Genomic DNA, 18,008 nt, shown 5'->3' with positions numbered 1-18,008 from the left:
TCTCTTTAAGTTAGGAACTGTTTCATTACATTGAAATCTCCAGCGACTAGCACAATACCTATTGTAGATATCTAAGTTATGTTTGATGAATGAATGAAGAGTCATAAATTTTGAATATTAAATTAGACATAATAAGAACAGTTTATGAACTCTAAAGCTTTTGAAAGTGCCCAGATAGTCTCTTCAGAATCACCACAAAATTATTTATCAACCTTTTAATCCATAATTAAACGTGCTATACCTCTATTTTTTGAAAAATTACTTCTTCAATATTTTTTGTTTTTTTATTACTGTGACTATGAAAAGATTCCTCAACTCTATTGATTGCCAATATAGAATATTTCAGCTACATGATGATTTAATAAGGGTTTTATAGACTGGGAACTCAATTCTCATCTATTTACGATATTGTGTTCATGAGAAAAATGGATTCCAAGGTCTAAAACATAGACTGTATCTAATGCTTTCTGAAAATACAATTAATTTAAGAATATAGACACTTAACTGGATTTTGTTTATTCTCAAATACATGGCATAACCTCAAATCTCAAAAAAGGTCATGGGGTGTCAGACTTCAGTATGATTTTCTGTCATATTTAAGTCAAGTGGCTTTTTTTCTTCCAAATTGCTCACCCCTACAACCATTCTTTTATACTTGTTGAATATAGATTTAATTATTGTCATATGCAGTGAGTCTCTGCTTTTTATCAAGTTTCCCATTCCTGGAAAGTTTATGACACAGTGAATTGACTCAAAGTAGATTATATTTTACCTTAGGAACAACAATAGAATTGAAGAGTTTTGTTCCTGATTTAACATCAGATAAATTTTAGATATGGCCATAATATGTCACAAAGGCAAAAACACAACAGTTTTAAACCTCTGTAATCAATTACAAGAGTAAAATTAATGTCCAAGCCACTTAAAATGGGATTAAGTCAATTATATGTTTTATAATAAAAAGGGCTCTGTGTCTATGTGTGTGTGTGTGTCTATAAAATATAAATTTTCCTTGTTTTTCCACCTCTTCCTTGACGGTCCATTCTATACACTGGCACCAGGTTAATCTTAACAGGTGAGACTCCAAGTTCACAAAACTTCCCTAGCTCACCTTCACTCACAGGGCCAAGTTGGAACCCTTAGCATAAAAGTTCCCCTCATAAGAGCCTCAGCGCCCTCCATGCTTCTCCAACTCCTTCTAAATCCTGGCCTGCTGCTTAGCAAACTAGTTAACAGCTCCTGGCCCTTCACATGCATCCCCTCTCTTTCTCTGCCTTGATTCCTTGGTTCTCCTATCTGCTCAACCCCTCACCACCTCTCCACCACAGCAAATCCTGCTCCTCCTTCAAGACTCTGCCCAAGTCCTCTTAGGCCTCACGCACCGTCCCTCTAGGCAAAAGGACTCCGCCTGTCCGACCCTAGAACACAGATTCAGCAGGGCGTCATGGCTTGCGCTACCCAGGCTGGCTGGCTGAATCCATCTGCCACCATACTTCAGGAAGAAAGGGAGAGAAAACAAATTTACTGAGGACCTCCTATGTGTCAGGTACCCAACCGAGCATTTTTATAAATGTTCTCTCACTCCTTACCAGATAGGTATTGGCATTTTCATTTTGACAGCTGAGAACACAGAGGATAAATAACTTGTTGAAGTAACTCAGCTGAGAAGTGATAGGACCAGAATATAAGCCTGGAAAGGACACGGGAAGGATATAAAACTAAAAATCAGGAGATCTCCAATTTAATTAACCTTTCTGAATCTCATTTTTTTTTCTCATTAGTGGAAATGGCTAACAACACCTACCTCACGGAAATGTGCAAATTAACTGAGGACATTATTTTGAAAGGCTTTATCAGCTGTGGAGGTTTCTTTTCTCTTGGTGCCTAGCACACTCCAATGCTTAATAAATATTTGTTACTAGATTGATTTCTACATCTTCTCTTAAAAGCTGCACTATCTGTTAGTCTCCCATGCCATGTCTCCCTGCTCTTAGCTGGTTACGGTAATATTCGTGTACCCAACTTTGAAAAAGAAATCATGCCATGATTTGCTGAGAACCATTTCCAGGTCCAGCATGATGAGAGAGTCAACACTTACCTGCACACATTTGCAAATATTGCTTAATGTGCTCAGGAGACAGAATTCCTCCCAGTATTTTTGTAACCTGTGTTCGGTGGTGCTAACGAATTCTAATGTGTAACATCAGTTTGCTTCTCCCCCTTGAAAGATAGCAACGGTCAATAATCATCACTGTGTCTCCCACTTGTAGAGCTCACTTAAACGGTCTTAAAACCCTTGATAGGGAGTGATATCAGCCTTTTCCCTCTGGACCAAGCTACCTAAGGAAAGCAGTATTGGTCTCATGCTAAGTCATTTGTTTTTGCTAAGAGTTCTATTGTTCCTTCACACGAGAGTGATAACTGAGTTTTGGCTTCTAACTTATCCTTCCATGCCTTCTGAGTATTTGCACACTATATTTGGCATATTTCATGGTCTGTGCTTCTGTTCTTTATTTCGATTTTCAGTTTCCTCCCTCGCTCCTCCTTTTCATGATTACCCAACTGAGCTCCGTGCAAACATGTCTTCTCTATTTCATTTTGACCCTCAGCTTTCCTATTTCATCTTTCAGAAATTTCCCCACAGTCCTCCCTTGCCCTGGTGTAATTAGAGCTCCTATCTCTGAACCTCTAGAGTTACAACTTGCCCTGATCCACAGTTTCTTTCCTGCTTGTAAATTTCCTTTCCTCTAAGTAGTAAAATTAGTAACTCTTTGCATTTCTTAATTGTAGTTTCAACAGCTTGGATTCTTTTTGTAGGAAACTTGCTTACTCTTTGGAGCTCCTTTTCCACCACAACTAGGCCGTACAAAACCAGTTATTTTTAAGATGGAGTGGTCCTCAAAAATAGGCACCAACCAGTGCTTTTGCACATAAAGTCAATAACTTCTAGATATAGATTTTCTTTCTCTACTGTACGCCCCTGCTCTATACAATTATCCAGTGATCAAAACAGAAACCTTAGCCAAACAAACGCATCCTATGGTGTGCAATGCTTTTCCTTTCTTATCCAATATACAAGGCTTTTTCACCCTGCCTAGTTCAACTCTTCATAAATATTAATCGGTCCCATTGATTCATCTTTCCATTTTACAGCCATTAATAGACACCTCTCTGGATGGACATCAGATAGTTTATCCACTTTAACCAGGCTGATCGATTCTCTTTTCTGAGGAACGCTTGCTTTAGAGAAGTCAGGGAAACCAATTTCTCTTCCTGCTTTCTTTTACCAGTCTTCTGAAGAAGAGCCAAAGGTGAGAGGCGCTCTAACCCATGAGGCTTTTTTTTCCTTCCTTTCTGTCCTCATTCACAGCACCTCTTTCTTTGCCCCAAAGCGCTCCTGCCACATCTGTGCTCCAACACCACTTGTTACTTAGCATCCATGCCGGCTGGCTGCCATGGCCACACTTACAGGTGGTGTGGGTGGGCACTGTTCTTGGTCCACACATCCTCCCCAAGAGCCCTGTTGAGTGGAGATGTGACAGGGCCAGGGGTCACTTAAAGATTGTTCACGGGCTGCTAACAGGCTGGGGGAACAGTGGGTCCGAGTCAGAGCTGCTCTTGCCATGGGTGATGGCTGGTCTTCTTTGTTTAAGCTGACCCAGCGCTGCTCAGCCAAGTCTCTCAGGGTCAAGTGTTCATTCTTCCAGGCAGTGGCCCAAACAAACATTCTTGGAAGGCCACCTTCCTTTGTTAACTTTATTAACAGATAAGTCTCTAGTACGAAAGAGTTCTGGGGCCACCTGAGGCATAGGGACAGTTTATGTGCTGCTTGAGAATAATCCCTTTGGGAGATCGTTTGCTTAGCGGCCAGAGCCTTGTGTGAGCCTGAGAGGTTATTAGGTTATAGGTGCTGAGCAGATCCACTTGTACCAGCTGTTCTGGAAAAGAAAGCAGATGTGTGAATGGAAGAAAGAGATGCATTCGAGGTTACAGAACGAAGGTCAGCGGGAAAGATGAGAATTCAGGATTCTCACCGATAGTTAGAGGTTTGTTTGTTTTTAATTCCCAGAAGAATCATGAATAATGGATAGTAATAATAATAGTTGACCCATGTACACTCTTTTATATACTAGACACTGTTCCAGTGGTTTAAATATATTCACTTATTTGATCTTCATACCACCCATAAAAGTCCCCATTTAACAGATGAGGGAAAAGGACACCCACAAGTTCAGTAAGGTGGCCAGGGTCTCACAGGGAGAAGGATGTAGGACCAGGACTCAAACCCTGGCAGTCGGGACCCATAGCCTTAACTGTGTGTGTGTGCACACATGTGTGTGAGAGAAAGAGAGAGACAGTGGGGTATGTTTCAAAGACAGACATGGAGGTGGTGATAAGCATATGGTTCATATGAGTCCCCTCCAAAGACTATTTCCAGACTAAATAATGGCTCCAAAAGCTAACATTTACTGAGCGCCTATTAAATCTTCTCGAATTCTTACAATAATTTAGCAAGAATTTTCAGTTTTGAGGTGAGAAAACAGAGATTCAGAGAAGCGAAGTGAATGGCCAAGATTACCCAGATAGTAAGGCAGATGGCAGACCAAGACTTGAGTCCAGAGGCCAAGCTCTTTGTGGCCCACCTTGTCTGGAGAGGGCCCCCTCACCTTGTCAAGTGCATGAGTCAATCAGACTATGAAGTAGCTCACAGAACTCTTTCATAAATTTGTTTGCATTTTCATTACACATATTATCCAAAAGAATCTTGTATCCTGTCATCTGGCTGATACATTTCTGATCTCACTCTATGGATCACTGGAAGAACAGAATGGACACCTCCTTGCTGATCATTTTTATGTGGAATATCAAACCAATATTGTGGATTCGTTGACATGCATATACTTCAGAACTAAAGAGATAGCACACTGATAGTCCCTGAATGCTTGCCCTAAGGAAGGAGCTGCCTCAAAATACAAGGCAAGTAGATGCTATACGGGTCTTTCCACTCCACAATTTAACTTAGGATCTGATTGTTTTTGCATTTTCCCTTTTGAAGAATTTTGTAACTAGCCAGAAGGTAAGAATGTCACCTGCGTCCTAATCTGGACATGAGCTAGGATCTAAACTTAACGGGAAAACTCATGTGTGGCTTCGGACAGCATCATTTTGCATGGGGTTTTGTCTGAAGGTGGATGAAGATGCAGGTAGCTGAGGGGGACACTAACATGGGGAGGCCAGTGTGGTGTCTGTTAGAAACTGGTCTGTAGCCCAGCATGGTCCCCAGGACAGAGGATCTGCAGGCAAGACTGTAGGTGCTGATTTATGAGGGGCTCTGGGAGAAGGGGCCAGGAGCAGTTCTGCTTTGGAGGAGTTGCACAGGGTGGAAGAGAGGTCTATTACCCCAATTCAGGGAGGACCTAGATGTTCTCACTGAGGAGTGGGGGCCAACTGTAGCCATCAGCTGGGTGGGGACCAGGCAGCTGAGCAGAACAAAGGAAGGACTGTTTGTGAGTACCTGTGAGACACCCCTCAGGGTCTACAGAAAGTCTTGGAGAGGGGTGCCCTCCTGTACTGGGAGCGCTGCAGAGATCAGAGCCTGTGAAATCTGGATCGTTGCTATTAGTGTGACTCATTAGTATCCACAGACTCCTAGCCCTGGGGAAATATGGTTTATAAGAGCAACACCTGTAAGAGTGGGGAGTGGGGTGGTCCGTGAATACAGGTGTGATGGGCTCTCTACTACCAGGCAGCCTGTGAAAAGGAGGTAGGGTGGTATTTGTGCTTGGGGTATAAGCATGTGATAAGTGAATAGATAAATAGTTCTCTTAAGAAGATCTCTCAGGTAGGGCCTTGAGTTCCAGGGTCACAGATGATACAAGTTGCAGGATCTCTGAGTATGGAATTCTGAGACTCTTGGACTTAGAAACAAAAACACATAAACAGGAAGCTCTGGAAGCACTGGAAGAACCTGAAAAAGCCCATCTGTCCAGAGACTGTCATCAGTGGGCACAGCAAAGGGCACGTTCACCTTGGCAGGTGAACAGCATGGACTGAGCCCAGGGAGTTTCCGGAGGTGGGTGGTGCCTAGATATCCAGGCATGTTCACAGGCAACCACATACAGACCCATTTCGAGGGCAGGTGGGGCTCAGTCTCCAGGATTTCCAACTTACCTGACACTATCCTCCAATTCCCAAGCAGGTGTTTGAGCCAGACCCCTATGCAAGCAGGGACAGGACCCACCCTGTGCCTTCACTAGTTTTGGGAGACCACCAGCAGTGCTGGGTGCAGTCCACATATCTGCTGAGTCTTTCATCTTCATATTGTGTCTCGGTACTTTTAATTAAAGGATCCCAGAAAGCCGACTCCTAAAGGAGGCTGGTGTTGAGCCAGGCCCTTATATAACACACCTACTTGCTATAAACAAGAGCACCAGAGAAAGGTTTCCAACTGGATTGAAAGTGTTCCCCCTTTTGTCTGCAGTTTGGACAACTTCAAGGCTGTAAAGATGAGACTACCCCACATGTATTATTGTCCTTACATGTTCTCTCCCTTTTTGTTCTCTCCCTTCTAACTCAACCTTCAACTCCCTATCGTGGAAGGAAATATAGTTGTTGTGTGTGTGCATGTGTGTGTGTGCCTGCGTGCATGCATGTATGTGTGAATGTGTGCGTGTGCGTGTGTGTTTCTCGGCATAATCCGCTTTAGCAGGCTGCTAGATCTGACCAGTAGCAGCAGCTGTGGCAGCTGCAACAGTGGCTGATTGCTCTGGAGGGCATGGATAAGCCTGTTTGATGGAACCAAGAAGGAAGGCATTTAAAACCTTCATGTCTTTCTACTGCTCTTTCCAAGCCCTCATTAGCTTCACTAGAGGGAAAACTTATCTTGTAGGGTTCAGTCACTGTCTTCCTCTGGGCACACAGCACAATCAGGAGGGATTTCCATTCAAAATAAAGGAGGTGGAGTTGGATTTTTAAAAAGAGAGAAAGAAGAGCATACTCTCTCTCATCTGCTGAAACTCACTGAGCCAGGTGACCTCCTGAAAAGGTAGGAAGACATTGGTTTTGTCTCCTATTCCCTCTTGGCCCTCTTCCCGGTCAGTAAACGGGGTTTCTGGGCCTGTATGAGTGCGCTTTGTTTTCTGAGGGAGTCTGAATACTACCCATCCAACCTTCTATACCATCTTTTTCCCTGACGTGGAAAGATTACAGTTCCCAGATAGATGGCTGGAAATTGCTTCGGGGAGAGGGTAGAGTGGTGACTGGTGGGAATAAAGGATTCTGGATGGGAAGCCCCAGAGGAAGCCACTGACCGCAGTGCATGCTGGGGGTTGTAGTTCTCGTGTACTCCACGGGTCAACAAGTCAAGAGAAGCAGGCAGAGGAACCAGCTCAGTAAAACCCGAGCTATGTGAGATGAATGCTTGCTGGATCCCGGGATTTAGGCTAAAGTAGGCCAGCCGAGCCTGCCTGCTGACGACATAAGAAAGGTATTCAGTCTCCTTATCCACGTTTATATTTTGCCACTTGATCTGTTAAGAAATGAGTTAAATGTTTTAAAGTTTCCCATCGCTTTTTTTTTCCTGTCAATTAATCCCTTACACTTTGAACAAGTTTTCCTTTATATATGACCTGGCTACATTATTAAGGGCTTAATATGTATGATGGAAGATCATATCCTTTGTCAACAAAATATTACCTTCTGTGACCCACGAATTCTTCCAGTCTTGAATTTTAATTGGACTGACAATCATTTCGTGATATTTTTCTTTTTGCTGTGTTTTCTGGGTCAGTCTTTTAATTTTTATGAGTTAGTATGCCTCTTGTAGACAGCGTAAAGTTGAATTTTCTAGGAAAACATAAATTAACTCAATAAGTAGATTCCCTGATAAATCAGTAAGTGTAGAAGATATTAAATAAGTTGTCAAAGGCTGCATTCAATAAAGTCAGGCGGCTCAGATGGGTGTGTAGTTTGTTTATGGGTGAGCTTTTTCAAACCTTCAACAAAAAGTTAATTCCCATTCTAAACAAATATATTGCAGAACACAGCAATATACGTAAATCTTTCCAAATCTACTTATAAATTCCAAATTAACTTATAAACTTGTAATCTTGTTAACAAGCCTGATGAACCTAGGACAAAGGAGGCAACTGACACCAATATAGCTTACAAGTATGGAGAAAAAGCTTTAAAACGTTTTAGCAAATCAAATCCAGCAATACATTAGAAGAGGACTATATCATACCAAGGATATTTGATTACTAAAATGCAAAGATGGATCAATGTGAGAAAACTAATAATACAATGTATCACACAGAAAGGTTTGAGAAAGGAAAAATGATCATCGCAATAAATACTAAAAAGGCATTTGGTAAAATTCAACATTCATTCCCAATAAGACCTATTAATTAACAAATACCCACCATCATAGTTAACAATGAAATAATAAAGATGTTCTCATTAAAATCAGGAAACAGTTCACGATGTTAATTACCACAAATGTTGGTAAATATTTTCCTAGAAATTCCCATTATAAGACACACAGAAAAACAGTAAAAACATCAAAAAGGATAAAATTATTACTTGTAAGTTATATGATTAGTCTGTCCAAAGAAACTTGAGTATAACCTAATCACTTTATATGCATCCTATGAAGCAAGTATTGTATCACCCCCGTTGTACAAATGAGGACACCAAAGCCCAATATCATACACCTAGTAATAGAACTGGCATTTGAATCCAGGTAATCTGACTCCAAAACTCTTTCTCCTAACCACCTGTGTTACACTGTCTTTCCTTGTTTCACTCTATAAAGTTTAGCTATCATTATTATAGCAATATAAGAAATACTTTTCCTATACACCACTAATAACCAACTAACAATACATTTAAAAGAATATTTAAATTTAAAATAACAAAACAATATAAAATTCATACAAATAAACCTAACAAGAAAAGTTCACCCAAAGAAAAGTTAAAAATTTAATGAGGGGCAGAAAAGAATATTTGAACAAATAAAAAGATGTATAATTTCCTGGATAGGAGGACAAATAATGGGAAGATGTAAACTTTTTGGAGAAAATTTACACATTTAATGCAATTCCAATTCAAAATCTGAAGAGATTTTTTTTTTTTTGGAATTCAGTGAAATGATACATATATTTTATTTGCAAGAAAAAATGAGAACAACCAAAATTGTTTGGAAAAGCAGAATAAGGAAAAATGACTTAAGCTGAAAAAAATCAAAATGCTTTATAGAGCTATAATAATTTAAATTGTACAATTCTATACCTAGCCATATCAATGGGATAAAATATAAAGTCCAGAAATAGATACAAATATATGTAGTATACAATAGAGACATTACCTCAAAAAAAGGAAGGGAAGATAAGTCATTTAATAAAAAGTGTTCTAAAAATAAATGCAAAGAAGGTACCACAAAATAAACAAATGATTGATTTGCCTCTGCACATATTTTAAATATACGTCAAAAAATATCAACAAGTTAAGAGAAAAGATAAACTGGGAAAATACTTCCACAACATATTCCAAAGATATCCTTAAAATATAAAGAATTGTTAAAATTAACAAGAATAACTAGGAAGAACAAGAAGCAGCAGAAGCAGCAGTAGCAGCAATTAAAAGGTAAAAATTAATGTGGTCAATAAACACATGGAAATGTGCTCACTTTACCAGTCATCAAAGACAAGCTGATTAAAATATTTTATATGTAAAATGACAACTATATACATATATTTTAATCACCGGATATTTTATCAGCAAGAACCAGTTTAAAAATATGCTGGAAAATTTACTCTCAATAGCAACTAAAGCCATAAATTACCAAGTTACAATACTATAAAAATACACTCTTTGAATTTTCTAACACATACACAGATTTGATTAAATGAAGATCTATATCATGATTCTGAATGGGAATGTTGAACATTGTAAAGATGTAAATTCTACAAAATTATTGCAAGAAATGTATCTTAACATTGTGGATGCATCTTACAAGCATAAGGCCAGCAAAAGAATCCAGTAACTAAAGTTTCCACTTTTTGCAAGTTGCCATTTATATAAAGTTTAAGACCAAGCAAAACGAATCTATGGCAATTGGCGCCATGAGATTGTGACCTCTGGAGCAGAATCAATGTCCAAGATAGGGACACAGGGTAGATGCTGGGTGAGGTCACCTTCGTTGCTTCCCTTGGGTGGTGGATACCTGGGTGTGCTCAGTAAATCCAATGAGATGTCTGCTTATGATTTGGGCACTTTTCTGTATAAATGTTACATTTCAATAAAAGATTACTTTAAAAAAAGGAAAAAGCATAAACTTAGGTTCTTATGCCATACTTTATAATTATAAAACTACTAGCGAAAGGTAAGTGTTAAACATAAACATTGAGTAATAAAATATGAGAGTATGCGCTCTGTGAGAGCAAGCTCTTTTTTAAAACAGTTTGCTCACTGTTTTATTCCCAGCCCGTGGAATAAAACCTGGTTCCAACAGTGCTTAATATTTATTGAGTGGATGAATTAGAAGAAAATGCCAGTGAAAAGTTAACTGCCATTGGGTTGAGAAAGGGCATTCTAAATACAAACATAATGGGAAATAAAGCATATATTAAAACACTGGCATACTTCGCTGCCAAACATTTAAAACTTCTGTAAGTAAAATACATAAAGAGCATAAACAAAATTAAGGTCAAAAAACAAACTGGCAAAATATTTTTAACAAATATGACACTGAAAATTAATATTTTTAACAGGTTAAGCACTTAACGGTTAATAAGGAAAACACTAACATTCCTGGGGAAAATGGGTAAAAGCAAATGGACAATTTGCAAAAAAAATACAAATGGCCAACAAACACATGAAAAGATGTTTGAGATGATTAATAACCAAAGAAATGCAAATTAAAACAGCAAAATGCCAAACTTTTTGGTTTGCCTATCACATTTTTCCTTCACTTACTCAACAAATATATTTTTGAGTGGCTATTACATCAGGCATGCCTGGGGATTCCATAGAAAAAGAAATCAGCTATGCTCCCACCCCTCAGGGAGCTTACATTCTGGAGAGGAACATAATAGACAATAAACAAATTATTGGATACATATTTAGTGTGGCAGGTGGTGATAATTATTATGGGGTTGGAAGCAGGAGCATAAGTTCATGGATTGTAACAAATATGCCACTCGAGTGTGGGATGTTGACAGTGGGGGAGGCTGTGAGTCTGTGGGGGCATATGGGAATTCTATACTTTCCCCTCAGTTTTGCCATAAACCTAAAACTGTTCTAAAAACAGTCTATTAAGGAAAGAAGCAAGAAGGAAAAAGGAAGAGAGCGAGAGAGAGAGAAAAGAAAGAGAAGAAAGAGAGAGGAAGGAAGGATGGAAGGAGAAAGAAAGAGAAGAAAGGAAAAAGGAAAGGAAGGAAGGAGAAAAAAAAGAAAAGATAGGAAGAAAGAAAAAAGGAAGGAAAGAGAAAGAAAGACAAAAGAGAGAAAAAGAAAGGGAAGGAGGGAGGGAAGGAAAAAGAAAAAGGAAAGAGAGAAGGAAAGAAAGAAAGGAAAGAAAAAAAGAAAGGAAACAGGCAAGCAGAGTAAGAGAGACAGGGATGTGGGGCTGGCGGTTGGGAGATAGGGATGTGGGGCTGGCGGTGATGGTTGCTACCTTTTATGGAGGGTTTTTGAAGGCATCTCTCATAAGATGGCATTTGAGCAGAGACCTGAGGAAGTGAAAGATGGAGGGCTGAAGATTCCAAGTAGAGGAACAAGCAAAGACCCCAGGCAGGATCAGGTTTGATGTCTTCAAGGAATATCCAGGATGGGATGAGGCTGCAGGGGAGTGAGCAAGGTGTAGACAGGTAGAAGGTGAGGCTGGAGGAGTGGATGGATGGGGAGGAATCATCCCACAGGGCCTTGTACGCACTGCAAAAACTTTAGTGTTCTGCTCTAAGAAATTAAGTCCGTTAATTAAAAACAAATGAACAGAAACAACTTTGGCTTTTACTCTGAATGAGAATCCACTTAGGGGTTTTGAGCAGAGGTGAGACATGATCTAACTTACATTGCAAGATGGTCTCTCTGGCCGCTGTGTTGGGAACAGACTGTAGGGGCAAGCGTAGGCACTTGGAGGGCAGGGAGGGGGCCACCACTGTAGTCACCCAGGCAGAGAGGTGGTGACAAAGATGGGGTGTCAATCGTGGAGGTGCTAAGAAGTGGTCAGTTCATCTGTATATACAAAGGAGAGCCAAATAGATTTATAGAGCATAGCAGAGAAGAATCAAGAGTGACTCCAAGGTTTGGGGCAGGGTAGAAACAATGGATTGTTGGGGATCATCCTACTGGAGACAAAGAATGGTTGGAGTACTGGGGAGTGAGTTAAAAAGAGAAGAGGTAGTGTGGCTGGAGAATGGGAGGCTTGACGTTGAGATTATGGAGGAGATGCAACTACTGGGAATGATAACACCAAGGGTGGAACCCTGCGAGTAGGTAGCTGTGTGGGGTGGAGTCAGTGGTGGGGTGGAGAGCAACAGCATTGGAGAAGAGGGCATGGAACTGGGAGTCCAGAGAGGGAACAAGTGAAGACTCTATGTGGGTATTGATGTCACCAAGAATTATGACATGAGTTGTGTTAGAGACAGGGAACATGAGCCATACACTGGAATCCTTAATAAATGAAGAGAGGTGTCACAGGAAGAAGTAGATGATTGAAGCCAGGAGAGATAGCTCATGTTCTGCAACAGGAGTTTCAAAGTTAGGGGCATTTAGAGAGGGTGGAGGGAGAATGGTCTGGAAGCATCGATGGGGAAGAGGAAGCATACATCCACCACTCCAGATCAAGTCATTCAAGATATGTGGAGAAAAATGAGCTACGATGTTAAAACGCTGCAGGGAACATGGTGTCATCAGGGGAGAGCCAAATTCTAATTAGAGCAAGAAGTTGACAGGAGCAACCAAGTAGGAGGTTGAGGATATAGGGGATTTAGCTGATGACTGACTGGAAGTCTTCAAAAGTGGGGAGGAGTAGACGGTGCCTCCAGGTCGGATGACTTGTGTGGGAATGTGCCTGGGTGAGGTGAGATAACCTGGGAGTTTGTGGTGAAGGGTGAGTTGGGAGTGGTTCTGTGGGTCAATAAGGCAGACTGCAGTGATGGATTGTTCGCCAGAGGTTTGGGGTGCTGGGAAGGGGGAGTTATGAGGACCTTTCCAGAAGCACTCAGATCTCTGCCATTCCTCCTTGCTCCTGCAATGTGTTTCTTCTCGGTGGAAGAAACACACCGAGAAACACACGGAGCACTGCCCTGCATCAACCCTGTGAGAGAGGGGTGGACGCCAGGGAGGGTCAACCTTACCTGGAGCCTACAGAGCTCTGGGGCTTCTCTTCTCCAGCTGAGGAGGCAAGGGTTAAACCAAGAAACTCGAGCAACGCTGGGAAGGGTTCAGGAAATCCAGCCCTCCCATCCACAACTTGTGGGAGTGTAACTTGGGAGTTCATTTTTGGAAAAAAAAATTAAAATATTTAATGAGAACCATAAATTGTGCTGATCCTTTGTTTCTGTAATTTCTCTTCTAGGAAAGTGTGGTAGAGACATAATCAAAGATTCAGACAAAGATATAACTACAGAATGCACATGATAGTTTTGTTAATACACCAAAATGAAAAAAATTAAATAATGGTGGACTCGCCCAATAAATTGTGACCATCTATACTTTGGAATAACATGAAGATTGTTAAAAACTATGTTTACAAGAATGGCAATAACAGAGAAACACTTGCTATATAATTTTCACAAAAACAAGGTATAAAAATACTATATATATAATAAAATTCAAATTTTTAAGAGAAATTGAAATGTATAGAAAACATTGCAAAAGGATACACTTAATAACCTCTTTTTCAGCATGGTAGAATTGTGGGTGATTTTTGTTCCCTTTATATTTTTTAATACTTTGTACTTTTTAATGACAAATGTATATACTACCATTTAATGATAAAAATATACTTTTAAAATACTGGATAAGAATTATTCAAATAAATGCCTTATTTAAAAGTTAAATTGCAGACCAAGTGCAGTGGCTCACGCCTGTAATCCCAACACTCTGAGAGGCCAAGGCAGGAGGACCGTTTGAGGCCAGAAGTTTGAGACCACTTTGGGCAACAGAGCAAGACCCTGTCTTAGCTGGGCATGGTGGTATGAGCCTCCAGTCCTGGCTACTCAGGAGGTTGAGGCAGGGGCATTGATTGAGCCCAGGAGGTCAAGGCTGCAGTGAGCTATCATTGTGCCACTTGCACCCCAGCCTGGGCAACAGAACAAGACTGTCTCTACAAATAAATAAGTAAATAAATAAAATACAATAAAAATTAAATTGCAAATGAAAAGTTACACTCTCTCTATCTCATGCTATTGTATACTAGAAATTATAATTTTCCTCCAATTCATTACTTTGATTATTCTACAAAATCAAGACTAAACTGGAATTCAAATCAGAAAGGCTAAGAAGCAAAGAATAACAATGGTGAACTTCAAGATAAATATCCCACATTATTTTCAAGGCAGAGGCCAGTGTTCCCTTCTGCATCTGTTTTGGGAAGAGTGCCCAAAGCCTTCAGAGGAGGCAACCTTTTGTGCTGTGTCCCCTACTCCCCTCCATTCTTACCCTGAATAGCATTCTTTCCAAAAAAGAGTAAAGAATACTCAAGGAAAACTATTAAAATGCTTGGCAAAACTACACAGACAGACACAGAGGCCAATTAAGTATAAATATTTCATACCAGAACTGTCTTTTTGACCCAGCCACTAATATCTACCCAGCCACAGATCTAAATGTTTGGATGAAAACGACAGAGCAGAGGAGGGCTGGTCAGCCAGCTGCAGAGGGGCGCCCCTTCGGAGCGTTCGCGTCTGCCTGAAGAATATGTGTAGTACGTTTTCCTAGAAGCACGGAGGGGCATGCGGGTTTGACCATCTTCCTAAACCTGGAGAAGGGTCACTGTTTTCCTTCAGGGATTATTCTGTCTTACCACTTTTGTTTTTTGTTTTTTGGTTTCCCTTGATCTAAAACAAAAGGGTCTACTTTCTTCTTTGGATTTTGAAGCTGTGGGTGCCTTTCTTCTCAGTTAATTTTTTTTTTGTTTTCATCTTTTAAGACTTAGCTAGTTTAGGTTTTGAAAATGAACACACGGACAGCCATTGTGAGAAGATAGCCTGGCCTTTTGGAGGACAAATGCTGTGGGGTGGCGTAACCTTGAGGCTCAAGTCCTGGCACTGGCATTCAGTGTGTGAGTCATGCTGTATTGCTTCACCTCCTGGGCTTCAGTCTCTCCATCTGTGAATGTAGAATGACAATACCTGCTGTGCTGTAAGGTCACTGTGAAGATTAAATGAGATAATGCTTTGTAACCTGTTGGCCTCTGTGCAGTTTAAGATGATGTTTTTCATTACTTGGCTAAGTGCTGTACACCCACTGCTCTGTAGGCAAAATTCAAACAAAAAGCTTTGTAATGCTCCCACCCATTGAAAACATTACTATGTTAGCCTCTATATACACAAATTATTATAACAACACATGGAAGGTAGGAAACACACTTTGAATTATGTTGTTTCTAAGAGTGAGGATAAGGATTACTTTCATTCATTTATACTTTTTGGGCACCAATAATATGTATTTGTAAGATGATATTTGATAAAGAGATGGCTACTTTATAGATTGCATCTTGTATATTAAGAAACAATTAAATCTATTTTAAAAGCACAGCTAAAAACCTCCATTTCCCAAAATAGTGTGGATTAGATTACCTAAAATATTTCCTACTACAAAACATCTAGAAATGTTAAAAACCTGTAATATTCTTTTAAATTCATTATTTGAATTCCAAGAAAGTAAGAAATATCCCTAGGGTAAAAAATGAAGATGGATCTGAACACCAAAATGTAAGCACAAGCCAATGTTGCAACAGCCTGGGTGGGGAAAGGGGAGTGAGAAAGTATGAAGTTGCCAATCTTATTAGTCAAGAGGAGCTGCCTCTCTCAATCTCTCTCTATCTCTCTTTTTTAAAAATTAAATTAAAAAATTTCAAGCACTCACATAGAATACTGTATGACACCTCCAAATACCTGTCACCTAGATTCATCACCAAAATCTTGCAACATTTTATCTTTTTTGTTTGTATTTTTATCTTTGCTGAAGTTTTTACATTGAATCCTAGACATCATGCTATTTCACTCCACATATTCTTATATGCATATCTATTTATACAGCACAGGAAAAGAGGTATGAGTATAAAATCAAAGAATTCAAACAGAGGCCTTATAATGTTAAACTTGAATTGGAAATATTAGCATGAACTCTCTCTTAAGAGAGAGTTTTATCTCTTAAGAGAAAAGGCCTGGCAAAAATGAAAACTCAGTAGCAAAAGGTCTTTGATGACTTCCTTTTTTCTGACACTGAAAGATGCCCCAGGATCATCTTGGACATTTCTTGTCCCAAATATGTAATTATTCATTTTTCCAAGGAGACCTGGTCTTCTTAGTAAGAAATGACACTTAATGACCAACCCAGGACTGACAGATCCTAGAATAAGCAAACAAGGACCTTGAAGCAATTTTCATAACTGTATTTGGTATGTTCAAAAAGTTAAGAAAGACATGGAACATATTTTTCTAAAATTAGACTTCTAGAGATGAAAACTACAATGTGTGAGATGAAAAATACACTGAATGGGATGAGGGGATTAACAGTAGATTTGACATTTTTTAAAAGATTAATGAACTTGAAGACATAAGCAATAAAAAAATCCAAAATAAAAAATATAGAAAAAATAATTTTAAAACATGAAAAAAGCATCAGTAAGCTGTGGCACAACTTCAAGTTTTTAATATAATAGGGGATCCTAAAGAAGGGGGGAAATAGAAAAATATCTGATGAATAATGGTCAAAAATTTTCCCCCTGATTTGATGAAAACTGTAAAACTACAATCCAAAAAGTTCAATGAATCTCGAGCACAAAAATTATGAAGAAAACTATACCAAGATACATCATAATAAAAATACTCAAAGCCAGTGATAGGAGAAAATTTTCAAAGCAGTACATTTATCTATGAGGAATACATGTAAAGGTGATAGCAGACTTCTCATAGGAAACAATGCAAGTGAAAAGACAATGGTGCAACATCTAAAAAAAGCACTGGGCACTAAGTGAAAGAAAAACTCTGTAAACCTACTATTCTATACCTAGTAAAATATCTTTCAAAAATAAGGTAAAAATAAAAACTACTTTCAAACATATGAAAGCTGAAAGAATTAATCGCCAGCAGACATGCACTATTAAACATTTAAGGAAGAAATATCAATTTTACAAAACTCTTAGAAAATTCAAGAGGAAGAAATGTTTTTCAACTTATCTTTTCGTTTTTTTTTGAGACAGTGTCACTCTGTCATCCAGGCTGGAGTCCAGCAGCATGATCTCGGCTCACTGCAACCTCTGCCTCCCAGGTTTGAATGATTCTCCTGCCTCAGACTCCCCAGTAGCTGGGATTACAGGCATGTGCCACCACACCCGGCTAATTTTTGCATTTTTATTAGAGACAGGGTTTCACCATGTTGGCCAGGCTGGTCTCAAACTCCTGACCTCAAGTGATCTGCCCACGTCGACCTCCCAAAGTGCTGGAATTACAAGTGTGAGCCAATGTGCCCGGTCTTCTTGTTTTTCAACTTCTTATGAGACAAGCATTACTGATACCAAAACCAGGAAAAGATGAAAAAGAAAATCTACATATTAATATCCCTCATGAGCAAAGGTGCAAAATTTCTAACCAAATTTTAGCAAATCAAATCTAACAATATGTAAAAAAGATAATATGTGAGTTTCATATGGAGTTTATTCCAGGAAAGGAGGGTTGGTTTCATATTGGAAAATTAATGTCATTTGTCATATTAATTAAAAATGAAAACCATATTATCATCTTGATATAAACAGGAAAAAATACGATAAAATCAAACGT

The 18,008-nt window shown here is 39.4% G+C and overlaps 1 long non-coding RNA gene across 1 annotated transcript; it reads left to right on the top strand.

The window, feature by feature from the left end:
- The first annotated feature begins 7,364 nt into the window (after positions 1-7,364).
- On the top strand, positions 7,365-14,068 carry LOC134760763 (uncharacterized). Its single transcript, XR_010138713.1, has 3 exons — positions 7,365-7,486; positions 11,686-11,800; positions 13,580-14,068. It is a non-coding gene; the product is annotated as an uncharacterized LOC134760763 (long non-coding RNA).
- The last annotated feature ends 3,940 nt before the right edge of the window (positions 14,069-18,008 follow it).

Source organism: Pongo abelii, chromosome 1 (genome assembly GCF_028885655.2).
Source record: "Pongo abelii isolate AG06213 chromosome 1, NHGRI_mPonAbe1-v2.0_pri, whole genome shotgun sequence".
NCBI classification, from domain to species: domain Eukaryota; kingdom Metazoa; phylum Chordata; class Mammalia; order Primates; family Hominidae; genus Pongo; species Pongo abelii.
The sequence above is the reverse complement of the archived record's forward strand: the minus strand, read 5'-3'. Positions and strand labels throughout refer to the sequence as shown.